At 32.9% G+C, this 23,678-nt stretch overlaps 2 long non-coding RNA genes across 3 annotated transcripts; one reads left to right on the forward strand and one right to left on the reverse strand.

The window, feature by feature from the left end:
- Positions 1-2,058: 2,058 nt before the first annotated feature.
- LOC121130775 (uncharacterized) lies at positions 2,059-4,311 on the forward strand. Of its 2 annotated transcripts, none has more exons than XR_005868818.1 (2): positions 2,059-2,521; positions 3,108-4,311. It is a non-coding gene; the product is annotated as an uncharacterized lncRNA (long non-coding RNA). The 2 variants fall into 2 exon arrangements; XR_005868819.1 differs by having other exon boundaries at positions 2,059-2,332.
- Positions 4,312-16,601: 12,290 nt separating this feature from the next.
- LOC121130779 (uncharacterized) lies at positions 16,602-17,847 on the reverse strand. Its single transcript, XR_011784051.1, has 4 exons — positions 17,688-17,847; positions 17,344-17,442; positions 17,188-17,292; positions 16,602-17,102 (listed from the first exon to the last, which is right to left on the reverse strand). It is a non-coding gene; the product is annotated as an uncharacterized lncRNA (long non-coding RNA).
- Between the last annotated feature and the right edge of the window lie 5,831 nt (positions 17,848-23,678).

Consider the following 23,678-nt stretch of genomic DNA (forward strand, 5'->3'; position numbering starts at 1 on the left):
AGATAGTCTTCTTTATTCTCAAAAATTTATGAATGGGTGATTCTATGTAATTTATTCCTATTTTGTCTTTTCAAATTAACCTCTTCTAGACTACTAGAGCAATTTTTTTCTCTTTGAAATATATCCACAGACTAAAAAGACCAATTTCTTGCTGTTAAAATAAAAAGTATCTAAAAAGATATTGGAATCGCATAATATTTCTGCTACAAGTTCAAATTACGATTATAATTCTTCGCAAATGATGATGTCAGTTTCTTCGTTAAACTTATGAATTTCTTTTATGGACAAGTGATTGTATATTTTTAAGTTATTAGTACGAATATTTTTTCAAATTCTATAATCTGACAAACACCAAAATTAAAATTACATCCGAATGTTCTTCTATATTACTCAACCCGTTCTTCTAATGGATCCAACGGAACTTTTTTGGTAAAAAAATATTCATTTTTTTTTCAGCAAGCATATTGCTAATTCAGTGAGTGCCAAATCACTATGTTCAAAGGCAAAACATGTTTCTTTTGAAAGAAAGGAAGAGAAATCCTCCGGCGACCAATCTTTGATCCATATAGAAAATTTTCTTAAAATCATTAATAATATAAATAGGACATTTTGTTGGATCACGAATTTTATTCCAAGTTTATCTTGTTTTCACATTCGTAATATTTATTAATTTGCAAATTATTGTAGTGTCCTTTTTTAGCAATCGTGGAAAAGGCTACTACAAAGTTTACTTATATTTTTTAGTTTGAATTAATATAAGATCAATATTTAATAAGCATTCCTTCTCAGGATACAATTTAGTGGGAGTCAAAAGAGAACACCGCTATGATCAATGGGATAACTATTAGGCCTACCTTAAGTTGTTGTTTTGGAGTTTAGGGTTGATAATAAGAATCACGTAGTACGTTTGCACACTGCACTTATTTGTTACTTAGTTCTTTGGAGATAATCTGGCGATTTTTTCTCCCACAACCATCATAACAAATATTTATAGACGTTTAGGGTCTAATGCTAGTTGTTCTAGAACTTTCCAATTCACCTCATCACATGCTCCCAGCATGTGATGATTGGCCTTGATGATTACTCATCATACACGTATCATATCTAGTTATACAACTCAGCAATACACCAGCTAACAGCATCATTTATCATCAAACGTAATATAAAATAACAATAGTACATGATAGATTAAATCTAATAAATATATATATACAATAACAACTATCATTGACATTATCATCCATATTACCTCCCGTTGGTGATACTACATTATGGAATTCTTATCCACAATACAATTTTTAAGAACCATTTTTAGGTTATTAATTGTGGTTCGATTAAATATTGCATTTAATAATTTAACATTCATTTTTCCCATATTATTTGTGGGAAAAGTTAAAGAATTCAATTCCAAATATTAAAATTTTTCGAAAAATATTTCAAAATTTAAATTTTTTAGAAGAACTTGTAAAAATCACAACTTTACACAAAAAAATTTAATTAATGGAAATAAATATCAAAATTTAATTTCAAATATAAAATTTTTTGCAAAAAAATTTCAATATTAATTTTTTTATAACAACTCTCAAAAATCCACAACTTTACACAAAAAAGTAAATTAATTTAAATAAATATAAAAAAATTTCAAATATTAATTTTTTTTTTTTGGAAAAGTAATTCCAAAATCTACAACCTCACAGAAAAAATTAATTATTTTTGGAAAATAATTTAAGAAATTAAATTCTTTAGTAATTAGTAAAAGTTCCCTAATTTGGGAATTTGGGCCACCCCCTGCAAAAGCAAAGTTTCAAAAAGTAGTTGAATGGATTTCCCTCCAAAATAAGCAAACTAAGTATGTTTACTCTCACTTGAGATTATTCCTATCGTTCTCAACGGCTCTTGAATGTACATGTTAGCCCGAAATGTATGTATATTATGGCACTCATTCATGGTGTGTTTGTTGTATAATTCTTGATAATATTACGTATTTAGTTGCTTCGTTTCATAGCAAATATTATTTTGCATTAAAAGTTCCAGACAAGGATGTTTATTATATGAATAATTACTATATATTATTTATATATATAAATTGAACTGCGTTTTGAATACTGATAGCAAAAGAGCAGGTTGAGATCATCTGGCTATCATTGTAGGAAGTATTTTACCTCCTTTTATCACTTGTTCGCCTTGACTATTTTTTTTTTCTTTTGCTTTTATTTCTTCTTTTTTACTATCGTTCCCGCGCACATTTATTTTTCATTTCTTCATCTTCCTATCCACTTAGTAAGTATTGAGACGCCTTAGGTGCAGATCATAAATTGCGAGCATCCTTGCTGTAAGTATATATTTAAACTTGTTTTTTTACTCACATTACCATCCAATATGATTTCTATTTGGACATTGGGAACTTGAGTGTTTCAAGGGTGCAAGTGATTGAGCTAGGTCAAAAGTGGTTCAAGGAGAAGTTAGTGTATGGCTCCGTTAAGCTCAACCTGTCTGGTTACTGGGATTGCTGTAATCACAGGTAATTGAGGGGAATTTCTGACTTATTGACTCCTTTTTCCAATTTGAATTTGAGTTGCGTCTCCAGCTGCCTGCCACGCATTTTTGTAACTCTCTACAAATTCGTACTTCTCAACTTATTGTGAAATTTGTCTGCATGGTTTTTGCTTCCACTCTGCCTGCCAGTGTTTCTTCCTTAGTTATAATTTATTATTTAATTGCACAAGGTCTCCATAGGGGAGAAGTGGGCTGTATTAATTATATGTGGGGATGGGATTTTTGTAGATAAAACGCAGTTTGGTGATAAGAAAAGGAAACAACATTGGTACGTGTACTCTTTTTTGTTCCTTCCATGTATTAAATCAAATATATATGTTGATAAATTAATAATAATATCCTCCCTGTACTTAAGCTATTTTAAACGTAGAGGCTGTCCTCCACAGCAGTAGCTCATACTCTCCCACAAAATCATTCAATGGGTTGACAAGGCCGTAATTAAAACTATATTCAGTAATACCATGAGTCTTGTTCCTGCACTCTCCAAATGTCCCATCCCTGAGTGTATTGTTTTTGTATAGCTCTTCATGATGTTTGTGATTATATTATAGGTAAATCTACAAAAATATGGCCGAAGGAAACATGGTAGCTGTAGATCCTACAGCTGAAGGAGATATGGATGCTTATTGGGAATACAAAACACTTTGTGTACTCAGAATATATAAGTGTACAGACTGCCTCCTTTCTCATTCCTTGATTAAGAAGAAAACCGCTCCTCCAATGCCAAAAGTAATGGAGTTTGTAATGCCAAAAAATAAGGATAAAAAATGTATGGAAGCGTTTTTCAATGCCCATATACTCGATGTCGCCAAATGGTATACAAAGAGAAAATCCTTGTGCCTACAATCAAATTGAGTTCATTGTAATAGAAAAAAGATTCCAGGAGCATGAGTCGATTAATCTATATTTTTGTGGCACTGTGTCTGCTATCTTCGACGGCACTGAAGAGGTATTGCAGCAGCACAATTGGAGATGGAAAGAGAAAGAAGATCAGTTATTAAATATTAACGAATAAATATTTGGATACACATATATGAGTTCATCTTGAAATATCAACGTGTCAAAACATGTCGGGCGTGATAGCCTTGGTAGTGTTCATTTCGTTGGTTAAAAAGTATGATAAGTGAATTAGACATTCCCTTCACCATGATGCATTCGTTTTAATTCTGGAACTGTACGAATTTTAGATGAGTTTCCTTTCGAATGTCATGAGAAACTACATAGTTCACATGGTAATTAACTGGATATCATGGTCTCCGAAAGGTATTCAACTCAAAAACTAGAAAGTTGTCATTAGTTTTAAGGGTTCGTGATCACTACATTGTTTCTCAATTGTAGCCTAAAAAATTTTGTTTAAACTGAAAGTCAGTTCAAAGCAGAATAAGATCTACTCTTGAATGGATTTTTAACAAATTAGAATTTATTGAAAAATGGATTGGACTGAGTCAAGTCCTCAATCATATAGAGAATTATGTTGTGGGTTACTACTCATTGTCGTGGCGGAGATGATGTATGTTTGATAGGATGCATTTGAATGCGTAAGTAATGAGGAAATAGCTATTAAGTGAACCAAGAAACGTCTTAAAGATGAACGTGGAAACATATGTAGGATAGCTGTCTTTAATCCATTTTCTAGAAGTTGTTGGGACTCCGGGACCAACAGATCAAAAACGAGATGGTCGATGTTTGTTACCTGATGAATTGTTAACAATTCTATTGTCTTCTCTAATAAAGAAAATTTATCATATCCACCAATACGGTTCCTTATTCTCCATTTGCAAATTTCTTACTCTGGCATTGGGATGTACGAAATTAAATGAGTTTGTGATACTAGAGGGTTTTCTCGACATTAGTTAATGTGACTCTTAGAGCCGTTTTAGTTTTGAAAAAATATTAATTTTTTTTTTGTGAATCGGTTTACATACGTATGTAATTAACTTGGATTTTATCATAATTTCTATAAATCCTCTCCCGATATTCATTCGATAAAAAATATGATGGACATTAAGAGAAAGCTGTAGAGAACGCAGTTAAAACTCATAATGAAAAAACAGAGGGAGAATTCAATTTTTTGGATGTAACATTAGATGAGTATACAAAGGAGGTAGATGAGTTGATTCAGGTGGAAGAAGAGCTCATCTTAATTTAAGCTCAATTAGACGTTTATTTGGAGCAAGGTGATGGATCATAAAGGTGTGTCGCTAACGACTTTTATAACAGAAGAATGGAATCCCCATTTAATGACGTCACATATGTGTGGATAACACTAGCCCGTACTTGTATTTTGTTCTAAGATTCCAAGGAATCTTACTCAATATGTAAGATTTGCTATTTGCTAACAGGGTCTGGCACTATATAAAGGGGAAATTACATTTTATTTTCATAGTATCTCCTTGCAGGTATTAAAAAAAAAATAGGTGAACATCTATCTAATTATGAAAATAATACGGTAGACACCTTTTAGAATTAGTTGCCTTGTAATTGTAACTTTGAAAAACTACATCTAATCATTTGCGAATATTTTTCAATTTTCTTTTCGATATACATAATTATCTTAATATTAGGTATAGTTTTATAATAAAAAAATATCATGATAGCGAAGACATCAATTATAAATTAAAAAGAACTAGATATTATTTTTTAACATGAAACGCTCATGTGAAAAAATAAACTTACAACTAGATCTTAATTTGTTATTTATGTTCATATAGAGTGTATCTTGCTAACAAAACTGAAGATGATGCATTGAATAAGCCTCTGTTTCCTTACGATTTTTATTTTTCTCTCAAGAAAGAGATATATATTATAGTACAATTTTGAATAATACTCTGGAAATCAAATTTTCTAAAGGTTTCCCACTTTACGATTGCTAGCAATAGTTTGTAATACAGACCAATAATAGTTCTAATACTAATATAAGGAAGGATTTTGACTTTTCTAGTCGTCTGACTACCATCACAGTAACAAAAGAGCATGTCCAAAATAAAACCGAATTAATTAATAAGATAGAATAATAACGGAGAACTCATAAATAGGGAAGGTCAATTTTGAAGAATATCATTGACACTTTATTATTTTGTTACATTTTAACTATTGTTTTCCGAAAACAACAAATAATTATCTAGTATGGAAAACATTTAATAATGTATTTATTTGTATTGAGATCCAAGATCTTAGCGAGATTAATATTTAAATATGGTGACAAGGAATTTGGCTGTTAAGAGAATAATTTCGACTCAATAAGTTTGGGAATTTAAATTAAATTACATTAAGATATTTTAACATAAGTTAAGAGGTATGTTTATATGTTTTGTAAAACACATAATCAATTACCAGCTCGGAATAATATATTGACCTGGGTTACTTGTCGATGGTAAAAACAGAATCAGGCAGACGGAATCAGAAAAAATAAAATTCTTATTAACCAAATTAATTGCATAGGTGGTTACGTGCGGTTTTTTTTTCGGACAAGAAAATCTTCCCCATTGATGCCAACCATAACCGTAGAAACAATAGATGGATCTGTTTGGACCCCGATGAGGTCCAACCAGTCCTGAAAACAAAGAATCAGGCTTTGGTTATGGTTCTTTGGTAATCAGTTTGGGAGGCCAAGTTACAAGGACATTCTTAAGGACGTGCTCATCCCAGGGATGAATGAGGTCACTGATGGGAAACCATATACATGCCAGCAAGACCATAAGGTCAAGATTGTTATTAGGGCAAAATGTGCTGGATTTTTGGCCTCCATTCTATTCGCCAGCCAACAGGCCGGACCTCAATCCATGGGATTTTTACATGTGGGCAAGGTGGAGAGGATCGCCTACAAGAATAATCATGCCTCCATTACAGCTTTGAAGGCCTCCATCGTCAATACAATGAGGTATCTGGATCTGCACGAGGTAGCAAGGCATTAAGGTGCCGTATCGACATCATGATCTTGAACGAAGGCTTGTATTACGAATAATCATTCTACATTTAATGTTGCTTTTAAATGAATAAAAAATAATATTTCACTCTCTTATACAAGTCTCATAATTAGCCGTTAAATTCCTTCCGGATTTACCTTGTCCACTCAGGACACTGAACGACTCTTGCTGATGGAATAGTTTTCTTAGAGTAGGAGACAAAGCAGAGTTGAATTTCCATAATTTCAAAGAAGGAGCTGTGAGTGGAGGATGAGAACTCTTTCTGCTCCTGTCTGGGTATCTCGGCCGATTATACTAAATTATATGGAACTCCTTTGTTCTTATAAGTAGAAATATACGATGATTCCGTGGAAGATATATGAAGGAATTTATGTATAGGGACAATTATTAAAGAGATCAGAAGTCACTAGTGACAAGTCACCATCTTTCCAATAAAGGAGATTAGATCAACAGAGAAAAAAATTATTCTTGGGATCTCACCTTGAAAGCCAAGATCCCTTGACCAGACCATGACATTGAAGAGAGTTATATCATCCACCACCTTGATAAATTCTCAATTCATGTTGCTATATTAATATTATTGTTTTCATTTATGAGTCAATACAATACAACATTTGTGACGTCACTCAGCTCAGCCAATGAGAATGCAGAAGTTAATGCAGAACCTTTATTTCCAACCACATTGATTTGGAGAGACAATCGGAAGATTTGATGGATCCTTCAAAGTTATGAGCCAAAGTCACCCAAATATCAAAGCCCAATTGCCAAACCAAATTGAAGACGGGAGTAAATACTTGAGAGTTCTTGAAATGGATGGAGACGTGGGATAACTATGTTAAGTTAACACATCTGAAAGAAAAAAACGAAAGAAGGACAAATTGCTATTTCATGGACATGTTGCTTACATGGATTCCTCCATAAGAACGGTACATCGTCGAAATTCCGTCCGACACTTTTAACACCTTAGATGATGTTTTTGAAGTCGTGAGTAAATATCTGAAAGCAAAAAAAAATAAAAAAATAAAAGATTTGAGAAGCAAATTGATGCGACGTAAGCAAGCAAATTTTGAAGCAATCGACGAATTCTATTGTGAGTTTAAAATGTTAAAAGAGAAGGCCCAAATCTATTAGATGAAATCAGAGGACACTCTGATCACATGTAGAGTCAAGGATGAAGATGTTTGAGAAAAGCTTGAAGAAAAACTCTGCAGCTCAATTTGAAAGACACAATTACCTTGTGTAAGACAGTTTTCTATTGCTCGCCTACGAGTGTCTAAAGACTTAGACTTACCATCGAGCGAACCTAGGAACTCATCAGCTACCTCCAAAATTGTCAGTGTGAACGGCTCGAGATTGGAAGTTGGAGAAGGTGCTGTGTTGATATTTAGACTTGGAAATCGTCAGCACAAGGATATTGTTTATTTTGTCAATGATTTGACAAAGATGAGATGTTTATCCCTAAGCATGCATGGGAATGTAATTTTTGTATCCATATTTCCCTCGACCTCTGAAATAAGAATAGATAAATCGGTCGTTAGTCAATGCCAATGTCAAATGAACCGTAGATTCCAAAATATCCAAGGAAGTTAAAAGAAATTTCTTCTATGACTTGAAAGATGAGCTTTCAAATGTAAGAATTTAAAACAATGAAGTTTCCCCAAAGAGAATAAAACTATTGGGAGGAGCAAAGCAGTTTGTATTTCATGGATCGAGGCAAATCCCTTTTTGCTACAAAGAGGAAGTCAAGAGGTGACGATGGCGAAGAAGGACGTGATAGAGAAAATTGAGGATGAATTGACATAGTGCTGTCATCCGATCGTCGTTCTACCAAAATCTAATAGAAAGATAGTTTCAACAATAGCCTTAACTAAATTGAACTCTCAAGGAAGAAAATTAGTTCACTCCATGTAATTGCCAAAAGAGACAGTCTCTGAAATTAGCCCAAAATCTAAATATTTTACCAAATTTGATGAAGTTAATGGATACTGGATGATGGCTCTTCATGAAGAGAGACAAAAGGTCACTACTTTCATAACACCATATTGAAGATACCTAAACAAATATGGTGTTTATATGGGTTTCATATCCACTGGTGATGCATACAATCGTAGGTGCGACTAAGCCTTAGAAGAAATTCGTAGCACTCATACAGTTGTTAATGATGAAAATTTTGAGGAGGACGTGGAGAGTGTTCGGAAGATTTTGTTAAGAAGTCGAGAATACCGTATTACCTTATTCAAAGAAAAGTTCCAATTTGCATATGAAGATATCAATTTTCTCGGTTACAAGATTTATAAGGATGGTATTGCATGTGACGTAAAGGAGTTAAAAGGGATCCCTATTCCTGCTAATAAAATAAAGTTGAGATCATTTATTGTTTAGCGAATTAGCTCGCAAGTTTCTCATAGAAATTTATGAAAGTAGCAGAACCTCTAAGGGGTCTGATAAAGTCAAAAAATGAATTTGTTTTGGAAAATGTACGTACCAAAGCCACGAATGAAGTGAAGGACTTGTTGATGAATACATCTGTTCTTGCAATTTTTGATCCTCGAAGTGGATACCTCAGGGACTAAAGGACTTAGATTCGTTTTGCTACAAAAACCTGTAGAGAGATAGAAATTCGTTGAATACGGTTCGAGATTTGTGAAGACACAGAGTCAAGATATGCAATGGTAGAGCTGGAGTCTCGTGCTATCAAATGGTAAATAAAGGAGTGTCACATTTACCTTGGTGGATTACCGCAGTTTGAAGTCATCACCGATCAACATTCACCCCCTACGATATTTGAAAAAACTCCAAAGATAAGGATGGATCTCCAACATTTTCAATGTGTTCACTCATCTATAAAAAGTTTGAATCATAATTATTCATGTCAAACTTTCATAATCGTTAATCTCAATTTGCTTGGCAAATAAATATTAAAGACAAGATGTCCCTTGAAAAAGTACTCAAGGAAAACCAGTAACATCTTGGGGCAGGGTTCCTTTTCTTTTTTAGTGTATACTGTGTATACTTTCAACTTTAAAACTGACATTTTTTTTGTTTAAAATCTTCCTAAGGTCTGGTATGCTAGTCTGAAATAATATCATTTGAGCAATATTTACCTATTAAAAGGAATCTTTTAGTTTAGATATAACAAATTTGTCGTACAGTTAAATATTTTGCAGAAGCGTTCGCAGGTTTATAAATATATATATCAGATATGGATCAGTCGATTATTCTGTCTTTTAATTGAACTCATTAGTTTTTAAAGCAGTATACGATTATTCCGTAGAAGATTCGAAGGAATTTATGTATTTTCGAGCATATAGGCAATGATTCACGAGGTCAGAAGTCACTATAGCTTACCTGGATGGGAAGGGGCATCTGCACAATGAGTGATCTTCCATGAAAGAGTATAAGGTTTACCGAATGAGGCACACAGAGACTAGATCCCTTGAACAGAACATGAAGAGAGGATCAGAAGGCGAGTTGCTAGGATATCAAAACGAAAAAATACGAACTCCGAGGGAAAATGTATAGATAGAGAACCAAGTAAATTCAATCCAGGCGGAGGGGGAACTTTTTTAAGGCATTTGATAATTGAAATTAATTATATTCAATATTGCACTAAGGTAAGCGGCAAACTATATTTTTATTCAAAGGAAGATGCTATCATAACAATTTTTAATAGATGTTGAATAAAAAAGAAGAAAGAACAACTTTTTTCCTTTGCTAATCACAAAACAGTAATTTATTACCAAACATACCCAGCCTTACCTATAGGAGCAGCTCTTCACCAAATTATTAACGGTAAACCTGTTCTGGTAGGATTTTATTCTAAGCAAATATAGTGGGGCTCAAAGGAAGTATTCCACTTATGAACTTGAATTACTTGTGGCATATTTGAGTGCCATTGAGTGTCAAGTGGTCACAATTTTCACAGACCATCGTCCGTTGACTGAAGATTTTTGAAGCTCTAAGGAAGCGATATCGGATCGACAACAAAGTTATCTGAGTATAATTACTGAAAATGTGCAAGACATTCAATACATCAGGTGAAATGATAATGGGGTAGCAGATTGTTTTACTCGTGTAGTATCAAGTGTATGTAGGTGGTGTTAAAATGAGTCCAAGAATTTGAAAAGGAGTTCGATAGCCAGATTAAATATCTCAGTGATTCTTGTCATTTTAAGGAGATTAAGCTCGATAAAGGTATTAAATTGATATGCAAGGCATCGATGCAATCGAAGCATGCTTATGTTCCTACGTATTTAAGGAGAGAAGTGTTCAATTCATTTTACTCTATATATCATCCTGGTTCGAAGGTTTCTGTCAGAGTTATCAAATAGAGATATTTTTAACCCTGAATTGATCAACAAATAACAGAATTGGTCACCCTATGCGAGTGTTGCTATTCTGGTCAATGGTCACACAGAAGTTGAATTGAAATCATTTGACTCCGGGTAGAGGTTTCAACAGGCCACATCGACATCGTAGAACCTAGTGCCTAGTTTCTGGACAGTCATAATTGGAGCTGTTTCTTGAGTTGTATCGATAGAACAAAAAGATGGATGGAGGCAGTTCCGTTGTTTATCATTGAAACCTGTGCATATGTTTGTGGGACCCTGAATTTCGCGATTTAGAATTCTTTTGTACGTATTTACGGACAGAGGAGCCTAGTTCGAATAAAGAAAAAGGCAGTTCTTAATTCATTTTGTTGTCCGGAAATGCTGGATAAGATAGAGCATGCCATGTCAATTGAAATGGATGGAAAAAGTTATTTGAAAGAAATTATGGATCTTATTGAAAATGACCCTAAGAAATAAATTAATGTAGTATTGGAAAGGGTCAAGTTAGTGGGAAAGAAGCAGAGTAAAGATGAGTGCTTTGATTCATTTTACACGGCTTTATGTTGGGAAACAAAAAATACTGGATATGGTGAGATGACATTTGAAACTCGATATCAACACTAATTATAATTAGAATAAATAGTGAAGAAACGAAAAAAATACTTGTTGTCTAAATCACTTTTAGAGGTTACATCTATTTGCAGGAGCGAATAAAAAGGTAAAATTCAGGAGGAAGATTTGGTAAATAAAATCTTGTTCGATATAAAGTTTAAAAACTAATCATAAAAAGGAGCCGATAAGAAAAACTCAAAGATGTTCTTATTGTGGAAGAAATGTAATCCCTGTCAAAAAATAGGTCATTCAAATTAATGTATAAATCAAAAAATCAAAATCAAAAATTTAAAGGATAAGAGCTGTGCCGTATACTGGGTTATCAATACCTGCTGCCGGTATTGATAATCTGAAGAGTATGGGATTATTTTCCAAAATGCTAGATAACAATGTTGAAGAACAATTATGAATTTTCAATGGGTCGAAGTTGAGAATTATAATACAACTAACATTTTGTAAAGTATTTAATGTCAAAATAACTACTGATTTTATTCTAGATTAATAGTGATAATAACAAGAAGAAAAAGGAAGGTTATCAAATCAAATTTCAACAGTAATCCCCCTCCCCTTGGACAAAAGAAAAAGAAAGAAAAATTCCCTTTCTCTTTTTTTCTGATCATCTATTACAAAAGAAAATAAACAATAGATCACACAAACGATTTAAACATAAAAACAATAAAATGGATCTTATACAGTGCACAATGGGAGATTCTGGTAGAATCATGGCGATTCCAAAGGCAGGACAGAGCCTATATTTGGGGACATTGTCGACTTAGGCTCCCAAGTCCAATTGAAAATAACGATCGTATTTTTCAGTATTTTAAAAGGTGTTGGAGTCCAGGAGGGATTGCGGATGTCTATCGCTAGCACTAAAGCTTTATGATCAGCGAATACTCTAAAATTTGGTCCATCTAATGCCCACAGAACAGGTTGAATGCTTTCCTTAATAGCAAGTTATTCCCTATCAAAAGTTGAATATTTCTTTCGTGTTTCAGATAAGGCATTAGACAAATGCTAGTGGTTACCAGCGCCCATTCACTTTCTGTTCCCGAACGGCTCCCATTCCAGTATCAGACAGTTTCAGATAAGGCTTTAGACAAGTGCTAGTGGTTACCAGCGCCCATTCACTTTCTGTTCCCGAACGGCTCCCATTCCAGTATCAGACACATCTGTTGTAAGGGCCAAAGGTAGCGAGTTGTCCCGAAATGAAAGTTGAGTACTTGAGGATAAACGGTGTTTTTTACCTTGTGAAGCTCTTTCACATTCATCATTCCATATAATTTTTTTTTTCTAAAACTGGATTTGTCCATTTTGACAAATTTTTGATGAATTGAGTATTGCCTAAAAGTCTCTGTAAATCATCTTTCAATTTTGGAGATGAAATTTTAGCAATCTCTTCAACTTTCGATTTAAGAGGTTTAAAACCCTTTGGTGAAATAGAATGCCCAAGGAACTCAAAAGAGTCCCTTAAAAACTCGCATTTTTCGAAAGAAAGTATCGAACCGGAAGTTTTAAGCTGCAACAAAACTGCATTTATGGACTGCCAATGTTTACTGATGGAGTCTTCACTAATGGGTATTTGATTGTAGGCTCTGTGCATGTCCTCTTTCCTAAAAATTTTTAACCCTCTTAGGTTGGCCACGAAATCCTTTAAATTTGGAAGAGGATAATGATCTACATCCGTCATGTTATTTAATTGACGTTAATCACCACACACTCACCAGCCTCCTTCGGCTTTAGTTACCATATGAATTGTTGATGAAAAATTTGAAGCAATGGACGAATTATTCCCTTCTCTAGAAGTCCATCAATTTCGTTTTTAGCGGGGAGGACCCTTAGTTTCGATGTGATATTCGATTCCATGATATGGATAAGATTCAGCGATATTTTATCATTTAAAACTTCAGGGTATTGAAATTGACCCCATTGGACTTCTGATAATTCTGGAATGACACATGGACCATTAAGAAATATGTTCTTGTTGAATAGGCCAATATTAATTTTGTAGAAATGAAGAAAATCGCCCCCTGAAATAGGGCGTCCTCTAGATACAAAATTAAATTTCCATTGGAAAATTCCTAGATTTTCTATTTGTACCCTTAGAGTTTTAGTACAGAGAGCTTCAACTGGATTCCCTCTCTAACCAAGGATATGAGGCATTTCAACACAAATGCAATCTTTACAATTCGTCAGGGACATAACGGATACCTGGGCAACCGTATCTACAAGAAAATTAATGGAATTTATATGGTCTTTTATTCATAAAAAATTTGAAGGTTTATTTAATGCCTCGGTCCCATACAACCGAGGACAATTTAGTTTTTTTTTTAATCAATTAATTAAAATGACAATCAGGACCAGAGCACACAGTTGCATTCAAATCAAATTTTGAATGATAATAACATACTTTTTTAAATTTTGCAGATGTTGAGGACTTCGAAAATGCTTCACTAGGTCTCTTCTTAATCAAAGAAGCGACAGTGGGAGAAGAAGATGGATCCTCGACAGTAGAAATGGAAGTATTTGTGACTTCCTTTGCAGCCGTACACATATCTGTTAAATTCTTTGTCGTAAATATTGATTGTGCTCTCAAATATCCCTATTGTTCCTTTAGAGTATTCCTTATTAGTACCTCTTTCATCAAACTTTCACGTAAATCGTTTAGGTCTTCCTCATCCAGAAGAGCCCAGAAGTATCAACCATCATGTCGACTATTATTTTTATCTTTGTGGAAGATGATGCCCAAATCGGACTAATATGCATTTCTTCGCTCCCTCATAGATTCTCCTCACTAATAGGAATAATATTGAAAACCTCACCTGGCAATGCTGACGACATAAGACTGCATTTAACTTTGGTATGACAAATCCCCCACCACACAAAATCAAGTTCAATTCTCTAGAACCAGTTCACAACATCCTAAGAACAGAACCTAATAAGGCGGAGTTCCGCAACGGCCATTACGAAATTCACCTCTTCTGTTTCAATCGACCATGCCTGTTTTTGAAGTTGGCGGTGAAGTTTGCTTTCGGGGCATTTTTCTAGTCAATTCGGGATCACCAATGTAAAGTATTGAATGTTCAAATATCTACTGAATATATTCTAGATTAATAATAACAATAAGAAAAAGGAGAAGTGGTCAACTTGGTCAAATCAAACTTCAACACATTTGTGTTAAATAATATGCGAGTAGAAGAAACTGTTATTGTATGTAAAATGTTACTGAAGTATATTTGTCAAGAAGATTTTGCAAAGAGTTTTGGTGAATTCCGGCGGATGTCTCCAATCAGATTTGAATAGCAACATTAAAAAATGAAATGAATTGAGATGTGGAGCAAATTAAAAAGTCAGTGATGAGGGAATTCGATGATGTTTTTTATAATGGACAAAACTTAGAACCAATGGATAGAGAACCAATTAAAATATTGTTAAAGGATGGTTATTTACTTCATGCAGTTCATTCTGCAAGACCCATACTATTTGCTTATAGAGATGATGTAAAGAAAGAAATTGATCACATGGACAAAATGGTAGTGATAAGTGAAGTAGGGGACAAGGCTGTTGTATGGTGTCACCTATTAATGTTAGTTCCAAAACCAAATGGGAAAGTTAGACTTTGCGTTGATTTAAAAAAATTGAATGATCAAGTTTATCGACAAATTCATACAATGAGGAATCCAAGAGATGTTGTTTTGAGTTTACTAACACAAGGAAGATTTTTTACGACAATGGATGCAAAACCAGGCTATTAGCAAATGGAATTAGCAGAGAAATCAAGACTCACTTGTTTTTTTTACTCCTTGTGGTAGATATGTTTTTAATAGAGCACCAATGGGTTTTGTGGATATTACATATCTAAAGAAGGCACGGAAGTTGATCCTGATAAATTGCGTGTAATAAGTAAATTTCCGAATCCAAAAAATATTAGGGATTTTAGGAGTTTCTTGGGCTTAGTCAATCAACTGAGTCCATTTTCATTAAAGATAAGTGAAACAGCGGGACCTATAAGAGAATTATTATCATCAATAATTCAATTTGAAACATATAACTCTATAAGAAATAATAAAGTTGATCTAAAAAAATCAATCAACATCAAACTTTTTTTTTACAATAAATCTTCTGAAGTTGTAATATAAGTTATTAAAGGTTTGTTGGATATAAAATGCATCAACTCAACATATTTCAAATATATGATATCATAGTTCGATGTTCTCTCAAGTCGGGTTCACTCTGTAATGTCATCCTTAAAGGAGATTGATTTTGACCGTATATTTTTCCATAGACTATTTGATTCGAAGAGTATCCACACTGACGTGGTTTAGCTCTGTACTCTAATAGCCTGTCTCCAAACTCTTTCAAATCAATTGTTTACGTTCCACATTTAGATACCTTAAATAATAACAACAAATATCTTGGGCCTCAAAGAAGATGTGGGGTATGTTACCACTGTTATTCCCAATGACTCCAGGGGTTCTGATGATGACTGGAGACTTGATTTTAAAAATATGGGAGGCATTAGCTCTCTATGTGCCCTAGTATCTGTCGTTCTGGATGTTTTGGGTTCTGTCGACCGTCCATTGTTTCTCATCCGAATAAAAGATAATTGGTTTACCATGGGACTTGAAATCATTAAACAATTTTCTTTGTTGGACAGCCTGAGTGGCTTTCATTTTATCTGTAAAGATATGTCTTTTGCGGAGGCGATATGTCTTCATCCTCAGATCAGTGTTTATGGCCCAGGAGACAGTTGGATGGCTTGCTTGGCGTTTTTTGGAAAGAGCGTTATTCGGAGTCCAAGAAGATGCCTTTAAGGACTATTTCAGTCCTAAAAGGAATCTGGGACTGCATTTTTATCACTCTTGGGCTTGTGGGCTTTTCTCCTGTATACCCCTCCTCGTCGTAGACTGTACTCTTTGGATACACAAGCAGGTTTTTTTTTCTTTTTAATGCCGAATAGACATACCTTTGCTTATAACTCTGACAAAAAAAATAATTGTAACTTAATATGTTTATTACAATCCCAACAAATATCTGACAAGGTCAAAAGAAAAAGAAATCGTCCTTATTTATTCTTGAGGCAAAATAATTTTAAGCAAACGTACGGGGCACCATTTATAATTTTATAATTTATATTTATTTAATAGCTTCTTATTCAAAATTACCGTATTTTTATACAAGTAAATGCTTTATTAAGTAATCGTTGCGATAAAGGATTCTGAAATTATACTATGTATTTGATAAATTAAAAAGGAGAAAGCACACTACAAATGATTTATTCTTATATTTTAAGGAAGGCGATATAACTATTCTTGGTTTTATTCATCAGGCATAGGACCATAACCCCTATAACAAGCTGTTTTTCCTGATTCTGAGCAATCTGGTGAGCATGTCTTGTGGCAAAGTTTTCACATTGTACTACAATATGGATGATAGTTCTCGCAATATCCCCGAGCCTTGAAAAGATAACACTGTTTATCATATATCATCACATTTTGGCATATTTCTAATAAAAAAATAGATACATTAATTAAAACTGTTATAACATAATGAAAGAATGTATGCCTACTATCACACACTCCACAGGTTTTAGAACAAAAGTATCGGACATTTTCTTCATCACAATTGTATTTATACGAATTACAAAGGTTAGGGTGAAGTAAGTCCTTACAATTCTTTACTAAAAAGGACATAAAATATCAGTATCATTATTTAAATGTATATACTCGTATGTTATATTTACGAGTAAGAAGATGAAAACTTACATAAACAATAACCACAGGACCGTTCACAATAACCTTGATCTTCTTCATTAAAACAATAAGTGAGAGTTTCTTTGCATGTATCGATCCTATCTTTACAATGACCATCTAATACGATTTTATTAATGTAATAGGAACATATACTATTATCATATTTACCTGTACATCCACACGTTCCATTACAATTATAATAGTATTCTGATTCAAACCAGTCTCTTGATTTCACGCACCCCGAAATTAAGTCTCTTCACTTACCTACTAAATAAACAAAATAATACCCAAAAAATATAAAAAATTAATTGGTTTACATTCTACTTCAACTAACTAAGAAGGAAAAAAAGATTCCAGAATCTATAGTATTTTAAAGGATTATAAAGAGCATTTGAAAATTCTTCAATTTTGTAAATCGTATATAGGTAAAAAGATTTATTAAAAAATAATGAAAGATTATACCATAATATTAAAAGGACAAGAAGAGAAAATGCGAACTAAATTATACTTACACTCCCCATTGATATCAACTCCAATAAAAAGTAACAGAACTAGAGGTGTAAACGACATATTGCCTCTGGTACGTGAGATGTGTATTTAAAATTCAAATTCCCTTTTTCAAATTTGTATTATTTTATTTATTGACGTTAAAAATAACAATATTACTTTACTCCCTTAGGTATATGTTAGGTTAATATTTGCATGTAGTCAGTCGTGTATGTAGAAGCCCTTAGCAAAACATGTGAACAAATGTTCTTTATTTACGTTTTAGATTGAATGTAGCCTGCCAATCACAAAAACATATTAAAATATCAGTCAGTCTACAAAATTTTATAGCAAAATGATATAATGGACCTATTGTAAACGTATATCTTTACCCTCAATTGGCAATATAATCTATCAGAACTTTTTAACTGGATATGAAATGGTATTTTTGAAAATAATACATACTTTTTATTTGGGTGACTTGTACTTCAACAAGGAATATGTAAATGAAGAAAATAAATAAATTTTTTACAGGAGTAATTCTTTTTCTCCCTCCAAAATTTAACATGTACAAGTTTAATACAAATACCATCATGTAATCGGGCTTACTAGAATTTTCAATTTGATATATCGTAACAACTGCTTGGAAAGATAGGCAGGTTTTGCTTAAAAATCTTTGAAATGAGTGGAACGTATAAGTTTGTTTTGAGAATAAACTAATTTTCCATTTGAAAAATATTACAATAAATAGATGTGTGAAGTTTTTTAAATTTATTTAAAAATATATTTGTAAAATATAATTTTTTAAATCGAATATGTTGTGTCTATACTGTGATTAAAAAACCTGTATTTCTATAAACCTTGCCATACTTAAAATATAGTCACACTACGTCTACTATACAGTGTACAAAAATAAAAACAAAGCGTGCGAACTCAGGGAATAAAAACAATAGCTCAATTCTTCAGAAACTGTTCTGCCAAAAAGAAAAAACTGTAATAAATCCGTTGATAATTCTGTAGAGAAAAATGCGTGGAAGGAGAAGGGGGGGGGGGAGAAAGACTTATGCTATCATTGTTTAAAATACTGATGTGATTATCAGCTGCCTGTTTTATTATGATTTTTGAGGGTATAACGAAAGTATTTATTAGCAAAATGTTTAATGAAGATATACTACAACGTTTTTTATCCGTTACAGTAGATTTGAAAACGTCACAATCCATGAAATTGTAATTCATGATGAACCATATTCTCAGAATAATAACTAATGAAACGACAAAGTAGAGTATTTCAAAATATATTTGAAGTTCCAAGTATAAAAAAAAGGCTTAAATTAAATATAATCTACATACTAAAAAATAAACCATCATACATTTATGATAAATATACAAAACTAAACAATTGTAATCATATAACTGATAATAACAATAAATTATAAATACAAAATATTGAAATAATTGCTTAATCCAAATAATATTTTCTTGTTCTGACATGAATTCAGTTAAATATGTCATAACTTTTAGTTGCTAAACACAGGCCAGACGTGGAGTTTAATCAAAAAGAACATCACCCTTTTTTCCTAATGTGGAAGTTGCTATATACAATTGTGTACAGGATAGATATATCTATCGTCGATATTACTCCTTATTAAGGGCATCAAAGAATACCCCCCCACCCCTGTTATTTATGCGTATATAACAACATACTATTATCATGAAGGATATACATAATTGCTTATTATAATGCTACACCCAATGTAACTACCCCCGTTGTTGTGACCATTTAAACAGTTATTTTTGCCTTTTATTAGTTATCTGAACACCTTTTCTTGGAGTTAATCAACCATAGCTAATCCTTAAGTGATAAAAAAGTAATATTTATTGACTATGTAATATTGGAAAACCTAATGATCATATCCAGGTCTTTAAATGAAGAAACTAATGTCAGACAAACTAGCTGCGAACCATCCAAAGCTACTACTCCTTTTTTTGTGACCATTTAGGCACTTGTTTTTGCTATTTCATGAGTTGTGTGTCATAATTCTTGACATTTTTGGCTAAAATAGAATCCTATTTTATGATTATATTTTTAAAAAAATGAATACTTACTGGTAGAGGGTACAAAATTCAAAGTTCCATTTTGTAATTTGGCGTGGATGACTCTAAGCATGCTGAAAGTTATCTTAATTTCCCAATTTACAATGGGGGTATTTCTATAAATGACATCATTACCAACATCCTCCATTAATTTAATGATGGTTCCTCGTTTATTTCTCCATAAATTTTTTGAAAGTTGGATGATTAACAATGGATAAGGTTATATTACATGCAATAAGCATTTTTGTGATATCAAAGTTAAAGTCTGACTTGATGTATTCATCGTTTACTTGATTTTATAGATGAATATCCATCCTTTTGATATGAAATGAGGATAATGAGTAGCGTTTAATTCTAGAGAGGGGACTGAAGGCACATTTATATACACAAATCCGACAAGCCATCTGTTTCTCATCCGGTAAGTATTTCCAAATTCCTGGATCTCCATTTCTCGAAATCCAGACGTTATTTTAGGGATTTTATTCAGTTCTCTATCGACTATCAGTATCTAATATTATATTAATATTGAATAATAAAGGCGGGAATTGATAAAGTTCTTGATAGAAGATGTATATTATTTGATCAATGAGGCCATAAGTATTTCTTCCCTTCTCCTCGCACGCTTTTGTATTCTTACCAAAATTATCAGCTTTATTCATATATACGTAGGGTTTTGGGAATCGTGTTTATGTATAACTTCGACTATCCGGTGCCTCTGTTTTCTTTCGGATATAAACAAACCTTTATTCATAAATCATACTTGATGGGTGATGGGTAGTTTCGAACCTACTTATAAGATATCGCAATTATGATTTTTTTAACATTATAACTTATTTGAAGATTTACTACATTTAGAAGCTTTCCTTCACCAAACTATACCTTTACTTAGTACTATTTAATCAAAATAATATTATCAAGACAATGTCTAAATGTTATTGTATGATACCAAAAGTATTAAATATTAATTGTCTTAATATAAAAATTTGGTTAGGGATATCAATACCCAAGGTGGATATAACAAATTATACTTCTCGAAGAAGAAGTTGAGTATCATATTATGCAATGCCGCAATGGTAGTGTGTGAGCCCCTAGAATAGAAATCCTCCTATTATTAATATATAATTTCCGTATAAATAACTATATATAAATACATATTATATTCTGTAAATTATGTAAGACAAAATATATTGTACGAAAAATATATTATGCCCCCGAAAATCGTTCATTGAAACACTTCGTGTTCAATCCTCCTTTAGTCAAGCCCTACTTTAAGTAAACCCTTTTCTTGCTAAGAGTCCTTTAGTGTCCTTAATGCCTATAACACACGAATCACTACTATGGCTAGTTACTATTACAAATATCCCTTCCATTAATAAGTTTGAATTCGTGCTGTACTACAAATATGGACAATAATACATCTTGAATACCTCAAGCCTAACTCCCAATTTCCTTAGTACTCGTAAGACCAAACCTAATTAGAGAACATTAAGCCCATCAGTACATCGTGCATTCGGTAGTGCTCAAAAAGTATATCTAATCAACGTTAGACCTGGTATACAAGTATATAACTTCTATTTGAAATAACATTCAAGGATGACGTCTAATAAATTGAACAGAGTCTGTAAGTATAGAGAAGCACAATTAAGATTATTTGATGATGCAAATAAAATATTTGAAGTATATATTAATGTAGAATAGTAGAAACGGCCAAGAATAATCAAAATCTGTTAAATGATTTGGTATCAAAGGGTGTTAACGCAAATGCAAAGGTATGTGAATTCAATATATATCGTAAAAGTCAAAGCTGTTGGCGATTGTGGAACAAGAGCTAAGATAGAATATTATGAAGACAGTGAGTGTGGTTTCCAATTTCCTCATAAGAATGGGAAAGTTTGCCCTGCAAAAAAACATCGAATACACAAGATGTGGTAAGAGAGGTCACTATGTAAGAGTATGCAGGTGTCGTCTAAAAGAAAACTCAAATTTGATCATCAACTCTATTCAAAATTTTCAAATGAATAAATTGCCCATCGATGCATTGAATGTCCATGGAAATTACGTCAAAAATATGATAGTGGTGGAATTGTATCTGTCGCTGGATCAAGAGTTCAAAGTAAATATCGATTCTAACCCAATTGAAAGAATAGTGTTTAGAATATATATTTGACATAAATTATTTATTTATTTACACATGAAGGAAGAGGGATTGTTGTATATTATTAATATATAACTTCCCTATAAATAACTTTATAAATGTATACTATATTCTGTAAATTTATGCACGACAAAATATATTGTTAGTTAGAGAACGCCAAACCCATCATTACAGGAAGTGTACTCATAACTTCTTAGTGACCACTGACCATAAAGGATGAATAAATAACCTTGGCACGAAATCTAAAGAATAGAAATGATGCAATAAAGTATCAAATTATTAAAAAATATTGTTAATATTTACTTGTTGACATAAATTAAATAATAACAAAACATTCATCATTCCATTTAGTGATCAACAATTCTCTCAATTTCTGAGTACTTAGTTTGGTTTTCCTTTTTGTATTGATGATATTCATCATACTAAAGACTCTCAGCATCACAATTGAGTATTTTTGTACACAAGGTTTTCACTTGTTGAGAGTTCCTTTAGTTTTGTATAGCCAGGATTCTTTTGAAGCACTTCTTTTAACTGGGTCTTGAATGGCTCTTCTTCCAATCTTGAGTCAGATTTTCTACTATGGTTAGGCTGATAAGAAGAGACAATCTTTCCTCAAGTGCCGTGTTTGCCAAAGGACAAAAAATTTCCTATATAAATACGACTTCTTCTCTTAACGAACCATTATTAATTATTTATTGTGCTATTCTGGTTGCTGACAAATCAGCACTCCACTGATTTTAACCAAGTTCCTTATCTTCTTATAATTGGTAATTGAGGTAGAGAAATTTTGTACGAAGCAGTAAATACTCTCTTTCTTCTTTCAGAATTTAACAACATCTTCTTCACATTGGAAATAAGTTCGTTCGTTAGGCAATCTTTTGTTGAACTATATCTGCAACTCTGTGTAATCCATGAGCAATACATGTAATGTGAATCAATTTTTTTCGAAGATCTTCTCCTGCTTTGAGTCAATATGAGGCAGCATCAGAGATGAAAACTTTAAGTCTACACTGGACAAAATCTTCTCCCAATAACTTATAAACTGAGCTTATGACGATGTTTTTGACATTGTTTGCGTTTATAATTTCAATCAAGTCAATAAGGTAAGGTCTCCCACAGAATTCCCGTCCAAAAGTCCAATCAAAATTGACGTAATCGACCTTCCTTGATGATCTTTTGTCTCATCTAGTCCAACCAAAATATCTTTTTCTTTCACCTATTTTTTTATTCTATTCAAAACTCCTTGGTATACTACCCCAATCAAGTTGTTAACGACCCATCGTCCTCCAGAATTTTTTTCCTTTAATCTTGTGTTTCTTGACGACTTTTAAGCTTTTGTTGTGATGGGAGGTTTTGGAGTGGCGGATAACTTTCCATAAAGAACAAGATAAGAACGAAAAATCGCAAAAACGGCAAGATATACTTTTATTTTCCAAATCATAATTCAACGCATCAGTACCTCTGTTGCTAGAAACCCATGAAAAAAGGCACGTTTTCTTCGGTATGATGATGACGCACGTGAGAGAGCAATAAGGGGAAGTTGCCTTGCTGATGACTAGTACAAAGAGTAGAGGTTGTTGGAGGAAAATTTGTGGGAACTACGAATAATCAAACTTCTAAAACTGTCCTCACCTTCATGATCAAGTCAGCCTCGAGTAAATACAGTGTTGCCCTCATCCCAGTGGTAAACTTAACAGCGGAGTTCCTGTTTAATCAGTATAATCCCATCATGAGGACTCTTTGTGGCATTATCTGTTGAGAATTATAC

The sequence above is a fragment of the Lepeophtheirus salmonis genome, unplaced genomic scaffold, assembly GCF_016086655.4.
Source record: "Lepeophtheirus salmonis unplaced genomic scaffold, UVic_Lsal_1.4 unplaced_contig_1195_pilon, whole genome shotgun sequence".
NCBI classification, from domain to species: Eukaryota; Metazoa; Arthropoda; class Copepoda; order Siphonostomatoida; family Caligidae; genus Lepeophtheirus; species Lepeophtheirus salmonis.